At 41.9% G+C, this 23519-nt stretch overlaps 1 protein-coding gene across 1 annotated transcript in view; it reads right to left on the reverse strand.

The window, feature by feature from the left end:
- Positions 1-23519, reverse strand: part of SMARCD2 (SWI/SNF related, matrix associated, actin dependent regulator of chromatin, subfamily d, member 2) — a 154780-nt gene that overhangs the window by 119945 nt on the left and 11316 nt on the right. The gene's annotated exons all lie outside the window — the stretch shown is intronic.

The following is a 23519-nucleotide window of genomic DNA, read 5'->3' on the forward strand; positions in this document are numbered from 1 at the left end:
GATGCTGAGTATGGCAGTAGTATGAGTTACATAGAAACATAGAAGATGACGGCAGAAAAGGACTAAAGCCCATCAAGTCTGCCCACTCTGCTTACCCACCCCCTGTCTATGCCCTAATGACCCAATTTCCTTATCTTGACCCGCATAGGGATCCCACATGGGTATCCCATTTATTCTTAAAGTCTGGCACGCTGTCTGCCTCGATCACCTGCACTGGAAGCTTGTTCCAATGATCAACCACTCTCTCTGTGAAGAAATACTTTCTGGTGTCTGCAGCAGCCACTCTCTCCTCCTCTCCCTATTGGCTAAGGCTCTTAACATTTGCATCTCCTCTTCCTATAGGCTAAGGCTCTTTACACCTGCATAGTGATGTCATAGAACTTTCTGATTATAGAAACATGATGGCAGATAAAGGCCAAATGACCCATCATAGAAACATAGAAGATGACGGCAGAAAAGGGCTACAGCCCATCATGTCTGCCCACTCTGCTTACCCACCCCCTGTCTATGCCCTAATGACCCAATTTCCTTATCTTGACCCGCATAGGGATCCCACATGGGTATCCCATTTATTCTTAAAGTCTGGCACGCTGTCTGCCTCGATCACCTGCACTGGAAGCTTGTTCCAATGATCAACCACTCTCTCTGTGAAGAAATACTTTCTGGTGTCTGCAGCAGCCACTCTCTCCTCCTCTCCCTATTGGCTAAGGCTCTTAACATTTGCATCTCCTCTTCCTATAGGCTAAGGCTCTTTACACCTGCATAGTGATGTCATAGAACTTTCTGATTATAGAAACATGATGGCAGATAAAGGCCAAATGACCCATCATAGAAACATAGAAGATGACGGCAGAAAAGGGCTACAGCCCATCATGTCTGCCCACTCTGCTTACCCACCCCCTGTCTATGCCCTAATGACCCAATTTCCTTATCTTGACCCTCGTAGGGATCCTACATGGGTATCCCATTTATTCTTAAAGTCTGGCACGCTGTCTGCCTCGATCACCTGCACTGGAAGCTTGTTCCAATGATCAACCACTCTCTCTGTGAAGAAATACTTTCTGGTGTCGCCATGAAATTTTCCACCCCTGAGTTTGAGCGGGTGCTCTCTTGTGGCCGAGGGTCCCTTGAGAAAGAAAATATCATCTTCCACTTCGACACGTCCCGTGAGGTACTTAAATGTTTCGATCATGTCTCCCCTCTCCCTACGTTCCTCGAGAGTGTAGAGCTGCAATTTGTTCAGTCTCTTTTCGTACGGGAGACCCTTGAGCCCCGAGATCATCCTGGTGGCCGTTACAGCAGTAAAGCACAAGTTGCTTCTCAGCTTGATGAAGCTCCCATGGTGGTTACATTGGAGAGCGTTTGGTTAGCTGTCAAGAAATTGGATGCGACAGTTTTTAAAATCAACAGCAGAGGTTACAGCACTCATGAGTAAAGTGGATTTTCCATCAAAGAATTTGGAAGAGGGGGAAAACAGAATGCAGAAAACTCAAGAAGACATTAAATTGTTACTGGAATCAGTAACAGCCATTATGAAAGATAAAATAATATTTCATAGAAAGATTGAGCAAAAAGAGAACTTTAACAAATGGCTTAATCTTTGTACTCTGAACTTTCCCATGTCTCCTGGTGTTTCTCCCTTCAGTGCCTTAGAAAATGTTTGACTGAAATATTCCCCTGAAGTTATACGTCCATTAAATAGGATTTGTTATAAAAACGATCTGGAGATCAGCCAGGGACTTTATCTCAGGAAGCAAAAATTGAAGTCTTAAATATATCTGCAGTTTTGGAAACATCATTATCTGAAGAATCCGAGGCAGCAATTTTATTAGTTTTCTTTGTGTTTAAACAAGATCTGAATGCTGTTATGAGAATGTCTTTCCAGAATTCCTGGTAATTAATTTTGTGGTAAAAAGATTTTGGATATAGCTGGATGTTGACTAAACAAACACAGGAATGCAGGAAAACTTTTTTGGCCCTGAAACAGGAGGTCTTAACTAAAGGAACAACCTTTCTATTGGCTTATCCTTATAAATGCATGTTTAAATATTTGGGAACAAAGGCACAAATTCTATAAACAGCACCACTAGTCAGGCACCCTAACGGCACCAGTAGGAAATTGGAAGACTGGGCGTCCAGATGGCAGATGAAATTTAATGTGGACAAATGCAAAGTGATACACATTGGGAAGAATAACCTGAATCGCAGTTACCGGATGCTAGGGTCCACCTTGGAGATTAGCGCCCAAGAAAAGGATCTGGGTGTCATTGTAGACAATACGATGAAACCTTTCGCCCAATGTGCAGCGGCGGCCAAAAAAGCAAATAGGATGCTAGGAATTATTTAAAAAAGGGAGGGTTAACAAGACTAATTCCCTCTATTAAGTTAGCAGTTTTTAGCGCAGAAAGCCGCGCTGAATGGCCCGCGCTGTTTCTGATGCTCATAGGAACTCTATGAGTGTCAGGAGCAGTGCGGGCCATTCAGCGCAGATCCCCGCGCTAGAAACTGCTAACGCAGTTTCATAGAAGAGGTCCTGTATCACTCCATGGTGCAACCTCATCTGGTGTATTGTGTTCAATTCTGGTCTTATCTCAAGAAAGATATAGTGTTGCTAGAAAAGGTTCAAAGAAGAGAGACCAAGATGATAAAGGGGATGGAGCTCCTCTCGTATAAGGAAAGACTAAAATGGTTAGGGCTCTTCAGCTTGGAAAAGAGAAGGCTGAGGGGAGATATGATTGAAGTCTACAAAATCCTGAGTGGAGTAGAACTGGTACAAGTGGATCGATTTTTCACTCCGTCAAAAATTACAAAGACTAGGGGGCACTCGAAGTTGTAGGGAAATACTTTTAAAACCAATAGGAGGAAATTTTTTTTCACTTGGAGAATAGTTATGCTCTGGAACGCGTTGCCAGAGGAGTGGTAAGAGCAGATAGCGTAGCTGGTTTTAAGAAAGGTTGGACAAGTTCTGGAGGAAAAGTCCATAGTCTTGTTATTGAGAAAGACATGGGGGAAACCACTGCTTGTCCTGTATTGGTAGCATGAAATATTGCTACACCTTGAGTTTTGGCCAGGTACTAGTGACCTTGATTGGCCACCGTGACAATGGGCTACTGGGATTGATGGACCATTGGTCTGATCCAGTAAGGCTATTCTTATGTTCTTAATTGGTTTAGTTGCCTTTAATCAATGTGGTAACTGATTGCTTCATTTAAAAGCAATTACCGGTAGTTATTTTTTAAAAACACTGCATCTCAACAAAAGGGACCAGAACAACGACTACAGAGGGCCTACTGGTGCCCAAAGATAAAATAGGTGTGCTTAATGCCAGAAATACCGTTAGTTGTTGATAGGCATCTCTGTAATCACGTTTCTTGTCAGATAGACGTCAGAAATGTAGGCTTTGAAAACCCTGGCCTACATTTCCAGCACCTAGCTGATGTAGCCACAATTCTAGAAACGGTGCTGTTGTATGATTGACCTGTGGGTGGCTGCCGATCACGCCACCATTTATAGAATCCGGAACAAAGGCCCAAATTCTATAAACAGCACCGCTAATTAGGCGCCAATAGGTGCCCTAACGGCGCTGGTTTTAATTGGTTTAATTGTCTTTAATCAACACAATTAAAATGTCGTTAAAATAAAAAGACGGTGACTCTGGAGGCGCCTATTGGCGCCTAAGGGTAAAATAGGCATAGGTTAACGCTGGAAGTAGCCTTAAGCATGGCAGGCAGCTCCGTAGTCACAATTCTCGTCACAGGCGCTGAAAGTGTAGGCCTTGAAAAATCTGGCCTACGTTTCTGGAGCCAATCTGTGACAGAGCCGCGATTGCATAAACGGTGCCATTGTGTGATTGACACAAATCGGTGCCGCTTTTGTGGGTGGCTGCCGATCATGGCGTCGTTTATAGAATCTGGGCCAAAATGTGTTTTCTTTCTTCCAGAGCAGTTAAGCGCTTTTGGGAACCTGAAGAAGATATTAGTAGCACCGAACTTTGGGCTTCTTTTACAAAGCCGCATTAGGCTTTTTTTTATCACTGAACACAGCGGTATTAGCTCCCACACTCGGAGAATTCCTATGAGCGTCAGAGCTAAAACCGCCATGGCTGGTGATAAAAAAGCCTAACGTGGCTTCATACAAGGAAGGTTTGTATAAGGGTTGTTATTTTGTATTAAGGGGAGGGGGGGTTCACATAAATGGCCTTTTTATTTTCTTTACTTTCTTCATGGGATCTCTGTCCTTTGGCTTTCTCCCCTATAATTTGTTGTCTAAGAAAGAAGTCTTAATTATATGCCTAGTTTATTTCTTCTTTAATCGATATTCATTTCTGCTTTGCTTAAACAAGTGTTAACTTGTTCTTGTTTTTCAAAAATGGAAAATAAAGGGCTCCTTTTACGAAGCCGCGCTAGCGGTTTAACGGTTTGCCGGCCGCACTTGCTCCTATCACCTCCTCTTGAGCAGGCAGTAGTTTTCGGCTAGCGCAGGGGTTAGTGCAGGCTAAAAAGTTGCATGCGATAAAGCCGCTAATGCGGCTCCTTAAAAGGAGCCCAAAATGTTGGTTTTGTTTTTTTTAAATGGGCATTCTCAAATTCCTCCAGGGTTTCCTACTGTCAAACTCTATTTACCATGCATTTCCATGATGGGAAACCAGAGGCCAATGAAGCTACACAGTGAGCGTATTTCTTTTCCGATTGTTTTCTGTCATCCATGCCATAATCCTTTCTATTATACCTGACCTAAGTACAGTTTTCTGTTCTTTTCTCCAGTTCTCTCCTCATGCAGCTCTTTTCCTCTCCCAACATTGTACCTCTCTCCAGAAATAATGGTGCCTAAAGCTTAGCCCTACCATAGCTCCAGCCCCTTATCATTCTGTCACATTCCCCTTCTCCTCTCCCATCATGCCTCAATCATCTCACTGCTCTCAGGCCTTATTAGGAGCCAAAGATACCTTCTTACTCACACCAGGCATAGCATTCGCTCCTCCAGACACACCACAGCCTTCTCACTCCAGTTCTTTTCCTTGCTAGAGCCCAAGATGATTGTTACACATCCCCCCTGGCCTCGAGTAGAACAGAATGCTGAAGATGTTTTCTGCTTTTTTCTCTGGTCCCACTTGGAGCCAAATAATCCTGCTGTTTTCTTCTCTCAAACACCAGTCTAGGAAACGGTACAACCCCACCTCTCCCTACATACAAGTTGAAAAATATCCATTTTCCTCAGCCAAGTGGTGAGTGGATTTTTGAAATCCTTTATATAACAGGAATAATGATTACAGTAAAATAAACCCACAAAGGAAAAAATACTATCATGGACAATTCAGGATTCCGGTGATGATCCATATTGCGTCTAGTCAGATGACATTTCTGCCATGGTGGCAGAATGCAGCATATTTGGAGTTCCTTCTCTCACTCTGTTTCAAAGCAGTTGGCAACTCCCTTTTCTCCAACAGTCTGGAGCAGTCCTTTGAAACCCCTGGGGGTTGTGGACCAGCTCTACCCTCCTCCCCAACACCGGAATGCGTCTTGAAAGAGGGCTATTAGTTTTCTCTTTTTGACTCTTTTTGACAATCTGGAGCTCTTTAGTAGAAAATGGATCCAGATGTCACATGATTTGATGCATTTATCACAGGCTAAGACAGGCACATTCTCTGCTGGTTGCTGATCGTGAACATACTATGCACCTGGATGAGTTTCTGAGAATCTACCCTTGTCTGGCTGAACTTGGGGCAGTAAAGAAAGCGAACAGTAGGTACCAGTGAAGGAACAGCTCATGTAGTTTTGATGTGGCATGTACTGTACAGGCTGTGTTGATAAAGTGCCTTAAATCCCAGAACATAAAGAAAACACACAGATGTGGCTGGGGAGGGGCAGTATAGTTTGGCTCAGGGAAAAGGGATAAGTGAGGACATGCTGTAGAGAGAGCAGTTTGGAAATTATTTCTGCAAGCAAAGAAAGGAATTGGCAGTGCAGCCTGGTGATTACAGAACTAGGTAGTAATAGAGACCAGGACTGCAGTTCCACTGTACTGTATATGGCCCCCAGATTTACATGCCCAAATTTAGGCTTGCTCCTGAGAATTGTGCACAAATTAATTGAATAATGAGCTCATAACCATCGATAAATGGATGCTAAAAAACAATTACTGATGTTAATTGGTGCCCATTAGAAATGATATGCATATTTGGCTGTACACTATCCTATAAGGCAGGGCGCCTATTTCCAATAACATGTAACTCAAAAGGAGGTATAGTCAATGGCATTCCAAAACATTATGTAGAAATAAGAAACAGAAATATAGAAATGAAAGCACATAAAAGCCAAATGGCCCATCCACAGCATCCGCTATCTCCTTTCCCTAAAAGATCCCATATGCCCGTCCCATGCTTTTTTAAAATTCAGACACAGTTTTTATCTCCACCACCTCTACCGGGAGCCTATTCCATTCATCTACCACCCTTCCTATAAAAAAGTATTTTCTTAAATTACTCTAGAGCAGGAGTGTCAAAGTCCTTCCTCGAGGGCCACAATCAGAATCAGGGTTTTCAGAATTTCCACAATGAAAATGCATGAGATCTATTTGCATGCACTGCTTTCATTGTATGCTAATAGAACTCATGCATATTCATTGGGGAAATTCTGAAAACCTGACTGGATTGTGGCCCTCAAGGAGGGACTTTGACACCCCTGCTCTAGAGCCTATCACCTTTTAACTTCATCCTGTGCCCTCTCATTCCAGAGCTTCCTTTCAAATGAAAGACTCGCTTCATGCGCATTTATGCCATGTAGGTATTTAAATGTCTATCATATCTCCCCTCGCCTGCCTTTCCTCCAAAGTATACAGATTGAGATCTTTAAGTCTGTCCCCATACGCCTTATGATATAGACCACCAACCATTTTAGTAGCCTTCTTCTGGACCGACACTATCCTTTTCACATCTTTTTGAAGATGCAGTCTCCAGAATTGTACACAATATTCTAAATGAGGTCTCACCAGAGTCTTATATAGGGGCATCAATTCCTCCTTTTTCCTACTGGCATCCTTCTAGCTTTCGCCATCACCTTTTCAACCTGCTTGGCCACCTTAAGATCACCTTAAGAGCAAGTCCCACTCATCTTTGGTGCACAAAAGTTCTTCTAGAAGGGCCGTGGCCCTTATCTGCCATCTATTTCTATGTTTCACCCCTTAAACTGTACCATTCCCTCGGGTTTTTGCAGCCCAAATGCATGACCTTGTATTTCTTAGTGTTACATAATTCTCCCTCAGCTTGCCTAACCTAAGTGCCAGTATGTGCACCAGGTTTCAGCAGGTGAAAATCTGGTGCCAAGTGCACTGTCACTACCGGACATGTGGTAGGCAAAGCGTGGGCATACTCAGGTGTGGCGTGCCAAGTTTACACTTAAATTTCTGCTAGAAATTGATTTTATTTTCATTTGTAAGTATTACAGTATTTCTTTGGGTTTTGTTTTGATTTTTTGCTGGTTGCTTGAGTTCCAGTTAAGAGAGTCTACTCTATTTATTAAATATCTCAAAAGCAAATTACATCACTTTTCCACATAATCACCCTGTTTTCGACTAGTCACATGACATTCTACAACATGCCCTCATCACTTCTCCCGCTCCAACCATTTCCTGCAAAAATATCAAAGTATGGAAACTTTTTGAAGAACCCTCGTACAATGCAAGAATGTTCCTTGTCTGTATTGGAAGGCCCCCCACAGATGCATGCTCCATTATATACTCTATGTATATGGAGCTGTATTTTACGTATTATGGATGTTTTTACTGTTGTGAGGTCATAGCCGTCTTCCAGCATCCATTGTGAACCACTAGTGTTACCATATAACCCCAGAAAAAGGGGAACAAATTGAGATATCTGGATTTTATGTGAGCAATGGAATACTGAAGAAACAAATACATTTCAGCCTGTACCAAACAAAATACAAGAATTTTCTAAAAACTGACAATTATTTTGTCTGATTGTTATCTAATTTTATTTTATTTTTCAAGTCGGGTTAATCCTGGTATCATTTTATAATTTGCTCTTGGTGTCTTTCTCCTAAGTTCTTGTCTAGAATCTCCCTTTCCGTCTTCTCTTTCTTCATTTCATCTCTTCCCTTCCTACATCTGACATTAATTTATCTTGTATCCAGCTCTCTTTTGACTTTTTATATACATCCTTTCAAATCTCCAGTCTCCTTTTAATCTTTTGGTTAGTTACCAGCTTTTCATTCCCTATTTCTATTCTCTAGTCCTACTATTCCCCACCTCTGTCTCACTTGTTCCCCAATCCTCCTATCTTTCACCCACTTTCTAGTCCACCTCTACCCTCTATAATTCCCCTCTTCAGCCTCATCTACCTTCTGCCTCTTACCCCATCAACCCCAGCTAATTTCTCATCATTCATCCCCTCTGCACTATCAGTCCTTTTTTTGTGTCATACCCCTTTATATAGGTTCTAATATTTATTTTTTAGCTTTCCCATTTCTACTCTCTCTCACTTCCTTCCTTTGTCTCTTGCCCCCTACATTGCCTTCTGTCCTTTTCAACTCCCTCCCCAACCATCCAGTTGTCTTTCTGGTCTCTCATCCAATCCTAAAATCTCTACCTATGTCTGAATCCCTCCTCACTCACATCCCCATGTCCCTAATATCCTTCCTTTTGCCGCTTTCTCCCTTTCCCCAGTATCCATCACTCCTACCGCTCATCCATACTGCTTTCTCCCCTTCCTCAGTATTCATCGACTTTCTTTTCCAATAAGCATTTATCCTGCCTTTCCTTCTCATCAGAACAGGTAACCCTCTGCATTTTCCTCTATGCATACTCTTCAACATCACCTTCAGTCCCTCCCCTCATTCTCCCAGCCCCAGCATCGACTGCAGTCCCTTTTCCACTCTCTCAGCACCAGCATTGCCTTCGGTCTTCCCCTATCTCCTAGGTTCTCTATAATTTTCAGCCCCCTTATTCTTCAAGCCCCACCACCACCTTCAGTCCTCCCCCCTCCCCGTGCTCCCAACCCTAGCATCACCTTGAATTCCCTTATTTTCTCACCATTCCCTTCAGTACACCTACCCCCAGCATTACCTTCAATGGTCCATCAACTCCTAGCCCCTCTTCTTTCACCTGTCTGAGGAAGCCGATGCTGTTTGCAGGAGCAGGAGTTAGCACTTTGTCGTCCTGTTGCTGTGGTTTTTTGCTCTGCTTGTGCTGCATGAGAACTGAAAAATGCAAGAACAGATACTTCCTCACAAGAAACAGGAAGTCCTATTTCTTGTGTTTTTCAGTTCTTTGGGGCAAAGGCAGAGTTGGAGTAAAGATTATAGAATAGCAGCAGGAACAAAAAGTGCTAATTTCCATTGTTACAGAGTGCATAACCAGTGCCTCTTAAGCCAGTCCTGATTACAGACTGTGCCGATGCTTTCTCCTGTGTGGGCTGTGGTATGGTTCAGTGTGCTATTGTGAACTGTAAGTGCTGCATACACTGAGCATTGTACTGAATTGTTCTGCATGGGGAAAGAAGCATCCATATAGGAAGAAGATACCATTGCCTTTTAAAACCAGAATGGTAAAGGGATGGCACTTGCCACCCAGTGGTATGCGGTCAGGACCTTCAGGCGATTTACCCCATCCCTGAAGGCCCTGCTCTAAATTTTATTGGTTGAGCAAGTGACTGGCAGATGCTGCTCAGCCAATCAAATTTAGATCAGTACTGTCAGTGCCTTCAGGGGGGGGGGGGGTCGGAGGATTCCCAGCCTAAGAGCCCTGCTTTTTTTTTTTTTGTTTACTCTTTGTTTGATGCAGTTTGACTGGTTGAGCAGGCTGCCTACTCAAGAAATCAAACTGCATCAAACAAAAAAAAATAAAACAGGGCTATAAAGCTGGGAATTCATTGAATCCCTTGAAAGCCCTCCCCGCACGCCGCTGTTGCCACCTCATAATGATGCTTATGTTTGTGGTAGATGTTGTCCTATAGGCTCCTCACTTTCCATCTGTGGCTTGACTTCCACTCTCTTGGCTCCCCTCCCCGTCACCACCTACACATCCTCCCACCTCCCACACACAATCAAGGATATAGTCTGTAGCATTACTCTTTCCTATGAACCTCAAAAGCTTTAGAAATTGTATCTCTTGCTTTTGAGATACAGTAATTTGTTTCTTGTGTACCATCTCTCTCAGTCCCATTAGTGCCTGCAGGCTGTCATATGATCCCAGTGCTGTCAAGTTTCAAGTTTATTCATTATTTGATTGATCGCCTATCATAATTACTAAGCGATTTACATATACAAAAAAATACCGGATAAAACAATAACAATAATATAAATAAAAATATAAAAATCATTAAAATACTAGACAGGGTCACAATGGCTGTCGGTAGTCTTTCGGCAGCACCCAGGAGGATTCAGACCCTAATCAATCATGGACACACTTATTAGGACCTAGGATATGCTTTTTCCCCCTCTCCCTATCTGCTGTCTTGTGCTCCTCTTTCTTCTACGTCTGGGGCACCAGTTGACAATCTCTAAGCCTTGAGGTACCGTGACTGAAAACAAAGTGAATCCTATGTTCCAGTCTAAAATGTCACGTTAGGGAAAAAAAAAAAACTTGTATTGAAAAATCTTGCACTGTAACTAATTGTAACCTGTTAACTGTAAATTATGTATGTTAACCCATTATCCCCTTTTACAAAACCGCGATAGTGGTTTTTAGCACAGGCCGGCACACTGAGCTCTCTGCACTGCTCTAGACGCTCATAGCAACTCTGAGCTCTTTGGGGAGAATGGGATAGAAAACAAATAAAATAAATAAAGGCCAAACGTCATTCAGTTTATGATTTTAAAAAAATCTGTTTGACAATCTCATACTTTGATTACATAGTGCAGCTGCGCATACCATTTCCAGCCCCTCATCTCCAAAAGCACCCTTGTAAAGCCGTCATGCCAAGGAAGTTATCTGATCTGCATCCTAACACCCCACTTTCCCACATCCAACACCTCATAAAGCGCTACACTAAATAAATCACCTAAATCCGTCAGCATCATAAAAAGTACCCCTTAATATATACAGAGCCCCATTTTCATCTGCATTTTAACTTCTAAATCCCTCATCTACGCATCATTCCACTTTCACCAACATTTCACTGCTTTGCAACACTGTTGTATGGGCAAGGCCTGCACTACATAACATCCCGCATTCATCTGTGGTTCCGTGCGTTCTCCAACCTTCACTTCAAAAACAGAATTTTTTTTTTTCTTCAAACACCTTGGGCTCCTTTTACTAAAGCTGAGCTAGCGTTTTTAGCGCACGCTAACCCCGCGCTACACAAAAAATACTAATGCAAGCTCTATGGAGGCGTTAGCATGCAATGCGCGCTAAAACTGCTAGCACAGCTTAGTAAAAGGAGCCCCGACGCAAACTCTATGGAGGCGTTAGCGTGCAGCACGCGCTAAAACCGCTAGCGCAGCTTAGTAAAAGGAGCCCCGACGCAAACTCTATGGAGGCGTTAGCGTGCAGCACGCGCTAAAACCGCTAGCGCAGCTTAGTAAAAGGAGCCCCGACGCAAACTCTATGGAGGCGTTAGCATGCAGCACGCGCTAAAACCGCTAGCGCAGCTTAGTAAAAGGAGCCCCGACGCAAACTCTATGGAGGCGTTAGCGTGCATCGCGCGCTAAAACTGCTAGCGCAGCTTAGTAAAAGGAGCCCCGACGCAAGCTCTATGGAGGCGTTAGCGTGTAGCGCACATTAAAACCGCTAGAGCAGTTTAGTAAAAGGAGCCCCAACGCAAGCTCTATGGAAGCGTTAGCGTGTAGCATCCGCTAAAACCGCTAGCGCAGCTTAGTAAAAGGAGCCCCGACGCAAGCTCTATGGAGACGTTAGCGTGTAGCGTGCACTAAAACCGCTAGCACAGCTTAGTAAAAGGAGCCCCTAATTTTAACATGATAATTGTTTAAAAAAAAGCCCCTCCATTGTTTGTCAGATACCATAACAGTAACAATATGAACAATTTGGGTTTTTTTGTTTTTTCAATCTTTCCTCACTAGTTGCACACTGACTAAACTGTAAGGCTGTTTAAATTTTAGAACCCACTGACAAGGGGCACTGAGTTTCTCTTCAATGAAGACTTTAGTTAGTCTTTGAACTTTTGTCTTTCCTGCTAATTTTTAAATACAGAAATATGGGAAATAACAGCAGATAAAGTCCCTGTCCCCCCATATTCATCCGCCAGCAGTCAGCGTGTTTTTAAAATGCTGATTATTGCTGGCTAACTTATACCTGATATTCAGTGCCAGGCCATGTCCGGGCACTGGCACTGAATATCAGGGCATCAATTTGGGTGGCCAGGCACCCCAGAACTTATGCAGGCCCAGCAGGTATTCAGCCGGGGCTGCATAACCCTTATGTATCGGGCGATGGTGCATCTGCACCTGGAGTACTGCGTCCAATATTGGTCCCCGTACCTTATGAAGGATATGGCGATACTCGAGAGGGTTCAGAGAGCGACACGTTTGATAAAAGGTATGGAAAATCTTTCATACACAGAGACTGGAGAAACAGGCTCTTTTCCCTGGAGAAGAGGAGAATTAGAGGGGATATGAAAACTATAAGAACGAGAGGGCATTCAGAAAAGTTGAAAGGGGACAGATTCAAAATCAATGCTAGGAAGTTTTTCTTCACCCAACATTATTTCAAATAGCGATTACAATCCTGATTGAAAAAACCATTGTCTTATAGGTAGACTTTATTTCTTCCTATATCTGGACTAGGCTGAGGTTTGCTTTTTCTGGTCAACAATTAAAAATTGCAGGAAGAGGCTGCAGTTCTACAGTAGTCCAACAGAAGGTACTCTCTTGACCCAGAGTGAATTTATTTATTTGGATTTTATTAACTGCCTTTATGAAGATATTCACCCAAGGCAGTGTAAAGCAAGTGCAATTCAACTTAAAACTTACAATTTTATTAACACCATAACAGTAGTAAAAAGACCAAATATAAACAAATACAATGAGTGAGGTAAACTCAAAACTAGCAAATTGAAACTTAATAGAACTACAATGAAGCAGTTTCAAAAATATACAATATTTATAACAGTACTGAGATTCAAGTAAGAGAGAGATAATACAATGTCAGCATAATACTTATGAAACACCTAACATACATACATTAGATTAAACATTCAAATAACAAATATGATGCTAACGCTTTTCTACAATATAGCTTATCCTATAGCTAAGGGGCCAAGATGGGTGATACAGAGTCTGTTGGGATATACAGATGGGAGGCTAAAGGCAAGTTGATTATACAGTTAAACAAGATATAAGGAGCTGATTTAGTTACAGTGTGTGTAGTAAGCTAGTCCTGGAGCTGAATGAGTGAGTCACCCTATGTATTAAAGGCTTGGATGAAGAGCCGGGCTTTCACCTGTTTCCTGAAGTAGTCTGGAGTTAGACCTAGCCTCGCTGGGAGTAAATTCAAGAGCATAGGCAGGAATCAGTAGCAGGGACAAAGCTTCTGGATCGCCGAAGGCAGCGTGTTTACTTCACTCATGCTGCGGTGGCCTGAAGAATTACTGTAGTGCCACTGGGAAGAACGATAAGCAAGCACTGGATCCCGCGGTGGGGGTGGGGTGGGAGGACTAGCATGGCGAGGGTAAGAGACATGCTGGACCGCAGGGATGGGAAGGAAAGATGCCAGACCGCCAGGGGAAGGAAGGAAAGGGACAGATAGAGATGCCAGACTGGGGAGGGGGGAAGGAGAGAGATGTCAGACTACAGGATGGAGAAGGGAGGGGGGGGAAGAAGAGAGAGATGGCAGACCAGGGAAAGGAAGGGGAAGAAGGAGGGATTCAACACTAAGGCAGGGGAAGGGAAAGGCAGAGAGATGTCAGACCACAAAGGGGAGAGGAGGGAAAGGAAGAAGGGGAGAGAAATGCCAGACTGGGGGAAGGAGAAGATAAAGATCCCAGACTATAGGAGGGAGAAGACAGATGTCATACCATAGGAGAGAGAAAGAGAGGGAGAAGATGGTACACACGGATGGAGGGGAAGGGGTGAGAGAGGGAGGACATGGTGCACAGAGAGGGGTGGGGAAAGGCATAGATGGAAGAAATGCTGTTTATGGATAGATGGGAATAGGGGAGAATAACGAGGGAGGAGATGGCACACATGGATTTTGGGGAAAGGCAGAGAGAGGGAGAAGATAGGTATGCATGGATAGATGGGAAGGAAAGACATGGAAAAGTGGATAGATTTGAGGAGAAAGCAGAAAAATGGAAGAAAGTTGAATGTTAAAAGTTAATCCAAAGATGTAGGGCAGAAAGTAAAAGGAGAGAAAAACAGCAAATAGATAAGAAAGCCCTGGAAACAGGGTTAAGAGCACAGACTGGGAAAAGATGAGTAGAAAAATAAAATCACCAGACAACAAAGGTAGGAAAATGATTTTATTTTCAATTTAGTGATTAAAATATGTCAGTTTTGAGAATTTACATCTGCTGTCTACATTTTGCACTGTTCCGGTTGAAATGTATTTCTTTCTGTTTCTCTGGTGTTGTACTGCATGCAGAGTCTTGGCATCTTAGGGTTTCGTTTGTGTATATTAGGCCTTTTAATTTGTGGTCCTGTGTTTTTATAGGGTTTATCTGTGTTCTGCACGTGTGATCAAGGCCAGGTGTTCTGGTAGGAATGAATGCCATGAAGCGATATTGGTATCATGGCCCCAAGTAGGAAGATATTTGTTGGCAGTTTGTCCGGGTTTTGGAAGGCCCTGAGCTCGGGACTGCATCAGGAGGGCCTCTGTGCATTTGCAGACATCAACATCCTCTTTTTTTTTTTTTTTTTTTAAAGAGAAAATCTGTTAACCTTATGTAAAGGGTTAGCTTATTCTTTAAGTATTCTGGCTCATTTTGTCTGAGGATTTTGGAAAATCAATAAAGAGTTTTAACTTTAGCCCTGTAAGGTACTAGTAGCCAGTGTAGTTTTTGTAGAATGGGTGTAATGTGGTCATGCCTATTGCAGCCTTCTATCAGTCATGCTGCAGCGTTCTGAATTAGTCGCAGCTGATGCAAACTCTTTATAGTTAGATCCAGTGTACAGAACATTACAGTAGTCTAATTGTGAGTTGATTTACTTGTATATAACACTGGGATGGATGTTTTCTCCTTAGATTAAGTATTAATACTAAAGAAAAACCAATCTCGTTCTTCAAGGTCAGTTTGTATTTTAGTAGTAGGTACTTTTTCTCCCCAGAGATGTTTACATCGGAATTTGGATTTAAAGAGCAAAGTCTGCAGGTACTTTTGACCTCTGGATTTTGCCTTAATTTTCAAAGCAGAAGTATTCAAATACTCTGGCACCTATTTTCTGAAGCTCATTTTCCAGAAAAAGGCCATGTGTAGTTTGAGAAATTCAAACCTATATATGTTGTGATCATTATCCTAACCTCACTCCCAGAATGTCTTGGCCTACGTACTTTTACCTGTATTCAGGATGTGCCATTTTTAAATAGCCCGTGCCTGCCTGAAATGGCGCTCCCTATTCAAAGCCCAAGGCAAGTTCTACATTCATCTACAGCTCTGGTGGGCTTACAATCTAAAATTCCATTCCCACAATGTGTTAATGCAACTACAGCCTGACCACATGTTACACATTTATACAATTTGGTTTTATAGGCTTTGAAAGGAACAAATATACTCCTATGTATAACAAAACTGAAGTTCTCACAGGGTGATAGTATCTGTTAATTTAAAAGCAGTTGTAAAACACCTAGCAAGGGCCTGTTTATCTGGGAGAATGTTTAATTTCTTCTGCCAAGTTGCAGCTAACACTTTTAAGGTTATTATGCATTTATACCATTCAGTTATTTGAATGTTTCTAGCATATACTTCTTTCTCCTCTCTATTATCTCATGTGGGTTTTTATTGTAGATAAGGGCTGGGAAATTTTCTCTTTCTTTCTTTTAATAAAGGGCAATATTAGTGTCTCTTGCCATAGGACAAGGTAGGAGGCTACCCCTTTGAACACTGGTTGTTTCTTGCCTGTTAGAAGATCCTCCATTTTGCAGACCCCTTTTCCCAATAACACATTCTCCTTTCCCTGTGAGTCCCAAGCTCAGATATACCTGTGAAAAGTTGATCTTTTTAATGCACTGCGTGTCTGACCTCTAGGACTACAGTATGTTTATTTAAGATTTGATCTACCGCTCCTGCATTTTACTGACCTAAGCGGTTTACAATGTATCAAACTAAAATGAAATTGGGTATTTGAGAAAAAACTATCCTATTGTCCCGAAGGCTCACAATCTAGCTAAAGTACCTGATAAACTAAAAATATGTAACAACAACAACAACAACATATAGTACATTTCCAAGATCAAAAATCAAAGAAATAGAAATAATGAAAGAATATTTTAAAAAAATTAAAAAGAAAAGAAAACAAATTTAAGAGATAGAAAAGTCTCTGAAGCGACCCGATAGCAAACAGTCATATTTTAGTGCAGGTCTTAATACAACTCCTGGCACAGCACATTTCACAGATCCGTCACTGGCAGAGCTTGAGAGCATCTAAGAAATTAACATTTCTAAAACGTTTCCACTAAAACTGTTATATGAAATAAATAAGCCCAAATCAACACGAATCAGTACAAATTAAGGCAGACTGCGGTCACCATTTCGGAGAGCCATTTGAAAAATATGTGCTTTTAGATGTCTCTTAAAATTTTATAAGACTTATTAAGTTTTTAGTAGAGGTTATTATGTGAAAGCTTCCAGTTTTGGTAGCATCCATGCATGTGTGTGTGATTGGTTGGGGAAGAATACCTAGGATTGCCAGATTTTACTATAATAAAATCCGGACCTCTAGACCTGCCCTCCAGGCCTGCTCAGTTCCACCCATCCCTGCCGCGTTATGCCCCAGTCCCAGCCCAGCCTTGCTCCCCACTGTCTACTTTTATCAGGCAAGAGGAAATCTGTGCATGCGTGGATTTCCTCCTGCACAATGCGGTTTAGAGGCGGCTTTTCAAAACCCGGACAAAGTGTCGGGTTTTGAAAAGCCATCCGGACCCCCGGACATGTCCTCGAAAAGTAGGATATATCCGTGGAAATATGGACTTCTGGTAACCCTAGGTATACCCCACAGAAAGGGTCTTCTTTTCCAAAAACCTATCCAGGTGCCTAGTGAACATTAGGGGAAGTAAGAATCAAAGAAGGGGAACCATGGAGAGACAGCGGTGGGAGGGGAGAGGAGAGCTTGCACCGAGATATAAGTGACATCTGTTGAGATAAAGGTTATTGGGGTGGTTGGGTACAGTTGAGTACAGTAGGTTTTGGTTACAACTTAATTTGGAACAATGGAATGTAGCACGTACTTTAAGGGCGACACCTGGGATGACATCATGTGCATGGTTAAGAGAAACGTATTATAGGGTAACTTTACGTGCTTATTTTACTCGTGTACAGTTGTTTTATAGTGGAGGTCTTTCAACTCCACTGTGTCATAAATGTGGGAAGGGAAGTCATACTTTGGGACATGCATTTTGATTTTGTCCCTTTATTCAGCACTTTTGGAAGAGAATAATATCTTATATGTCAGAAATAGTTGGAAGTTCCTTGCGATGTTCTCCCACCCATTTTATTTTGGATTTACCTGAGGCTTTTGGACACTTACCCAAGGGGCATAAGGCGCTGTGTATGAAGATGAGTTTATTGGCAAAAAAATGTATTCTACAATATTGGACGATCCCTGAACCGCCAAAGTTTTGGCATTGGAGAAATCAGTTAAATCAGTTGGCCATCTGGGAAGCTAGAGATGCTGGAAGGGCTAGGAAGCGAAAAATGCTGTTTTTGCAGATCTGGGATCCATATTTGCAAACATTACATCCTAAAGGTAGAAGTGCGATATTAAGTTGGGTATCCTAATTGGGTTTTTATTTGTTTAGTAGGATTGATGTTTTGATGAGATAGAGTAGAGAGTAGAGTAGAGAGTAGAGGTGGTTAAGGAAAGGGGGGGTTTGGGGGAGGGGATGTAGACAGTATTATATGTGTTTGTTATATTATTGTATTTAGCATTTGTGTCTTTTACTGTATTTGATATTGTTTGCATCAATAAAAAAATTGTTTAAACCTAAATGTTCCTGTCTAGCTTTTAAAATCCTACAAGGCATCCTCCCCCCTCCCCCCCTAATCCCTCTATCTTGGAACTCCCCTAATCTCGACAACACCAGGCCCACCCAAAAACTTAAACTATCCTTCCCCTCACTAAAAGGTATCCTCCATGCGGGAAAATTGGGAAAATCTCTCTTCTTCAGAATCACAGGGCTTTGGAATAACCTTACTACCCCATTGCGGAATCAGGTCTCCTTCCAACTATTTTATAAGCACCTGAAAACTAGGCTTTTCACAAAAACGTAATGCTCTTCTCCCCCCCTTTTCTCAACCACCAAACTCAATGTGTTATACTTTCCTTTATTAAGCTCTTGTAAACCGTGCCGAGCTCTATATTCATGGAGCGGATGCGGTATATAAACCTAAGGTTTAGTTTAACCTCATTACCTTTCCAATAGTCATTTTTGCAGTAATTTGCTCAAATGATAGCGCAGGTGTTTTGTTGAGTCCTTTAATCTTTTCTCTACCAAGTTATTCCACTGCCTTGAAATCTCCTCAATATACTTCAGTCTCTTTCTGTTTCTTCTTTCAAACGCAGCAAACAAAAGATGAGGAGGGGCAGGAATGCTGTTTATAGATTAAAACAGTCAAGTCCTATATACAGTATTGTCAATTTATGTATACATGATTAGAGAATGACTCGGGGACAAATTTTTCCCCGTCCCCGTGGGAACTCATTTTCCATACCGGAGAGTTTTTTCCTGTCCCTGCCCCATTCCTGGAAGCTCCATCCTCATCTGTACAAGTGTCCGAGGCTTGTGCAGAGCTTAGAGGAATGGGGCAGGGACAGGAAAAGAACTCATGGGGATGGGATGAGGAAATTGAGCTCCTGCGGGGACATTCTCTATAGATGATAAAGATCAAGAAGTCTATTGTAATGGACCATATCTTAAATTCTTCAGTTTTTCTCATTTTATATTTTAGACATAATAGTATGAATATTTAATGGATGAGTTCAGGTACATACTAATCTGGCACTTCCTTTCAAAAGGAAATCAGTATTTCCAAATTTGACCTTTATTACTGGACCTTTCAAGAAAGTTACTTTCATCCTTGTGTGAAATCATAGATTTGTTTTTGTTAGATTCATTGAACTTACTTCAGAACTGGACTCTTCCTGGTCAGTCCTCAAATTTTGGCTTATAACAAATGTAGGTTTATTGGTTCAATTTCATGCTCAGATCATAGCCTTTAACTAGAAATTAAATCTTCTTTGCCGGCAGGGGTGACTAATCGGTCTCAGACTTGACATCTGCATAATTCTCTGCTCAAAGGCAGTTCACCCTATTTGTATAACAGTTTACATGCATAACTAACTAAAATGGTCCTTATATTTTGTTGTCATTATGACTCAGTCTTCCCTTTATTCCTTTCCATTTGAAAGATGACCGCAACGTAAGCACATCAAGAAACTGGAGGGACTTTGGGATGTCCTGACAGAATCAAAATATATACTGTACATTGTGCATTTCTTTGAATTACTTCTTTAAAAAGCGAGCCAGAAAACTCAAGTCGAAAGATATTTTCTACACTGAGAGATGAGGCAAAAAGGTTATTAAAAAGTTGAATGCACACAAGGTTTGAATGAGGCAAAAGGAAACAGATAATGTAGAAAGAAAGAAGATGAATAAATCTACAAGCAAAGGAAAGCTCCCCCAAACTGTCTATTTTAAAATGAAGAAGTCAGCCATACCACAAGTATTTCAGTACCTATTGACTTTCAGCAAAGACAGTACCCCCTCCCCCCTTTACAAAACTGTACACTTCTCCCTCCATATTCGCAGTGGATACAGGCGGACCATAGCCGCGAATATGGAAAAGCTGCGAACATTTATTCGCTGTCTTTCCGTAAAAAGCCCCAAAAAAGACAAAATCGTGAATAAAATTTCCTGTTTCTGTCAAGAAAGTGCTGTGATTTCCTTTGTACAACGCTGAGGATCGATTTTCTCTGTGCATTGCTGGGAGCTCCCTTCGACATAAATTTTGGGGTAGAGCCTGCGCATGAAAAACCACGAATAACCGAAACCGGACAACGAAACTGCAAATATGGAGGGAGAAGTATAGTGTGTTTTTTAGCACCAGCTGTGGTGGTTAAAGCTCCAATGCTCATAGGAATTCTATGAGCATCGGAGCTGTTACCGCAGCGGCTAGCGCTAAAAAATACTCTAAGGTTTTGTAAAAGTGTGTGGGGTGACGGGGACGGGGGGAAGAGATTGATTAGGATTAAGATCCAACAAAAGATAAAGTAGAATCTACAGAAATCCCCAAATACTTAATCTTTTCAATCCCGTATTAAGATTTTGGTGAAGAGGATCTTTTTCATGCCAAGGAAGTTGCAAAGACTGAAAGATTTACTTTCTTATGAAAATTTTGAAACCATGTTACCATCATTGGTCCTTCCCTTATTTCATTATTGGAATTCACTGTTTTGGGGCTTACCATCTTATCTGTTGAAGCTGTTACAAATTGCTCAGAATTCCATAGCTTGGACTTTGTAGGTTTAAGCCTATTTCCTCTGCATTGCAAAATCTTAACTGGTTACTTGTTAAATGGAGAATGCAATTCAAGGTGTTGACATTTATTCATAAAGCTTTTCATGGGGATATTCCCCCTCTTTTAACTTCAGCTTTAAAGAGTTTACAGTCCACTATGATCAGCAGACAAGCTGATGTTAAATGAGTTCAGATAGCAGGGCTTTTCCGTTTTGGTCCTAAGTCCCAGGGGGGCTCTCTTGTGGATCATCTAGATGTGGCCAGGTTTCTGAAGGGCGCATTATAGTTCCACCCTCCTCTTCGCCAGCCATTTCTGACTTGGAACCTTAATATGGTTCTCAGGTTGCTGACAAGTCCACCCTATTAGCAGTTGGACCGAGCATCTCTGTTAGATCTTACTGTCAAGACAGTATTCTTGGTGGCAATTACATCAGCCCATAGTGTGTCCAAACTTCAGTCTTTGTCCTATAGAGATCCATTTCTTTGGATTATGGAATCAAGTGTGCTCCTGCACACTGTCCTCTCCTTTCTGCTGAAAGTAGTTTCTAGTTTCGACAAACAGGAAGTGTGGTTGCCACCCGGAAGAGCGGTTGCCAGCTTTTACGCCCTCGAATTCAAGCAAACATAACAGGATGTTGAGATCTCTGGATGTGCGCAGGCTTTTGCTGCGGTATTTGGAATTCATGAACTAATTTTGTTTGTCATAAGAACATAAGAATTGCCATTGCTGGGTCAGACCAGTGGTCCATCCTGCTCACGCGGCAGCCCTTAGGTCAAAGACTAGTGCTCTAAATGAGTCCAGCCTCACCTGCATACGTTCCAGTTTAGCAAGAACCTGTCCAACTTTGTCTTGAATCCCTGGAGGATGTTTTCCCCCTATAACAGACGAACAATTTTCCAACCTTTGTGTCTGTAGTTTAAATTCAATTTTTTATCTCTGCTTGATAATATCTCTGAGGTTTCAAAATGTGATCCTTGCTGATCTTCCAGAGCTGGCAAAGAATCTCATGTAGACTCTACAGGCAGAATCTGTGAGTACCAGGGGAAGTGTTGCAGTGCAAAGAGGGATGGAGAAGCAATCTCAGAAAACAGGACTGTGCCTGGAGCCAGGGAGAGCAGAGTAGGGAAATAATCTATGTCTATGGTCAACAGGGAGTCACAAATTGAAGATGAGTGAAACCTGCCAAGGAAAAGAAGTCTCACCTGTAGAGGACAGTGAGAAGTGGGAAGAAGTGAAGGGATGGGTGAACTAAACCTTCAAACAGCTACTGGCTAGGGAAAAGTGCACTGGAGTTTTCCAGAGAGTGTAGGGAAATAGAAGTATGGGTCAAGGAAAATGAGAAGCAGAACAGACTAAAAAAGATTTAGGGAGTGGAGCAGGAAGAGAGCTATTAAACTTCCTACTCCCAAATATAAAACATCAAATTATGCCTTTGCAAAAGGAAAAAAAGAAAAAGTGCTGAGAGTAGGGAGGGAAGCAAAGAGGGCAAGGAGGAGCAAGGAGGAAAAAAAAATTAGAAGAAAGTAAAAAAAATGAAGAACAAAAAAAGTGTTGTTTAAATGATGGCCAGAGGAACTGTTTGGAGAAAAGTGCTGTAGATGGGGGAGAGAGAGAGACTGACAAGCTATGAGTGGGAGGAGCGCGTACACTGGAGAGAAGCCTGAGAGACCTCTATGACAAAAGCAGCAAAGCAAACACAGGAGTCATGAGGGAGAGATGTCACCAGCTGAAGCGTGGATCAATCAGGAGAAACTTTGATACTTGCAATAGTTGAGAGTAGCAGGTCCCTAGCTTTTGATTTGTACACATTACCTGCTCTGCTTGTGACATTTAGATAAAGGCTGGTCATTTGCTGGGTGAGGGGAAATTTGTTGCGAGTTTTGCATTCAGCACTCCTAATCATTTTCAAAAGTTGGCTCCTTTGAATCTTGCTATAAGCACCACATGAATTACAAAGCTTCTGAGGGCCAGAAAAAAAGCACTTGAAGGGCTGGGTTCTGGCCCCAGAGCTAAAGGTTGGATAAGCATGATTTAAATGATAGCTTAAATTTATGGAAGAGATGAGATGATTGAAAATGGATAACCAAGAAATTGGTAATTGCAGCTGTTTGATTTTCCTTCTACAGAGCTATAATCAAGGAGACAATTTCATTGTCGAAGTCAGGCATTCTCAGCTTGGAAAAATTCAGTTAGGTATTTGTCGGCAGTCTTAGCTTTTGTGGTTACATTGAGGAAAAGACCGTGTGGTGGGAAATGAGATTTTGGTACCAGTCACACAGCAACCACAGTTGACGTTCCGGAGGTTGTATGTTTCAGCTCTGCAGGTCATGGGACTAGGCCAAAACCTCATGTTCTTACTGTACTGCCAGGTTCATGCTTAGTTGGTTATAGTGATGAAGTGAGGCTTCATTCAAATATAAGCCAACTGTTTTGCATGAAAACACAATTAAATATAAAGAAATTGTAACACTGGGGATGTCACCATGAAGAAACATGAGGAATGGAAAGAATCTGTTTGGGAGGAATACAGGGAAAGTTTACAGTCCTAATATTAAAACATGGGTAGGTTTGTTCCTGATCTTGAAAATGTTTTGATGATGTTAATGAAAGTGAAAAAAACAATAAAATTCAAATAGCACTAAAAGGTTCCACAAAGGAAATGAAGCAGCAAAACAAAAAGACTGTGGAACAGAGGATCGGATGTACCAGGTTGTAGTTTAATAAGCATCCAATAACTTAAACAATCCACAAAGGGTGTATACAGTCACAAGTGACCCACAGGATAGAAACCAAATAATGTATACAATAAAAATGCCTTCCTCAGGGGTCTTATAAGGTCCTTGGCTGTCTTAAATATAAAAACATAAGTCACAAAAAATCC

Source organism: Geotrypetes seraphini, chromosome 13 (assembly GCF_902459505.1).
Source record: "Geotrypetes seraphini chromosome 13, aGeoSer1.1, whole genome shotgun sequence".
NCBI classification, from domain to species: domain Eukaryota; kingdom Metazoa; phylum Chordata; class Amphibia; order Gymnophiona; family Dermophiidae; genus Geotrypetes; species Geotrypetes seraphini.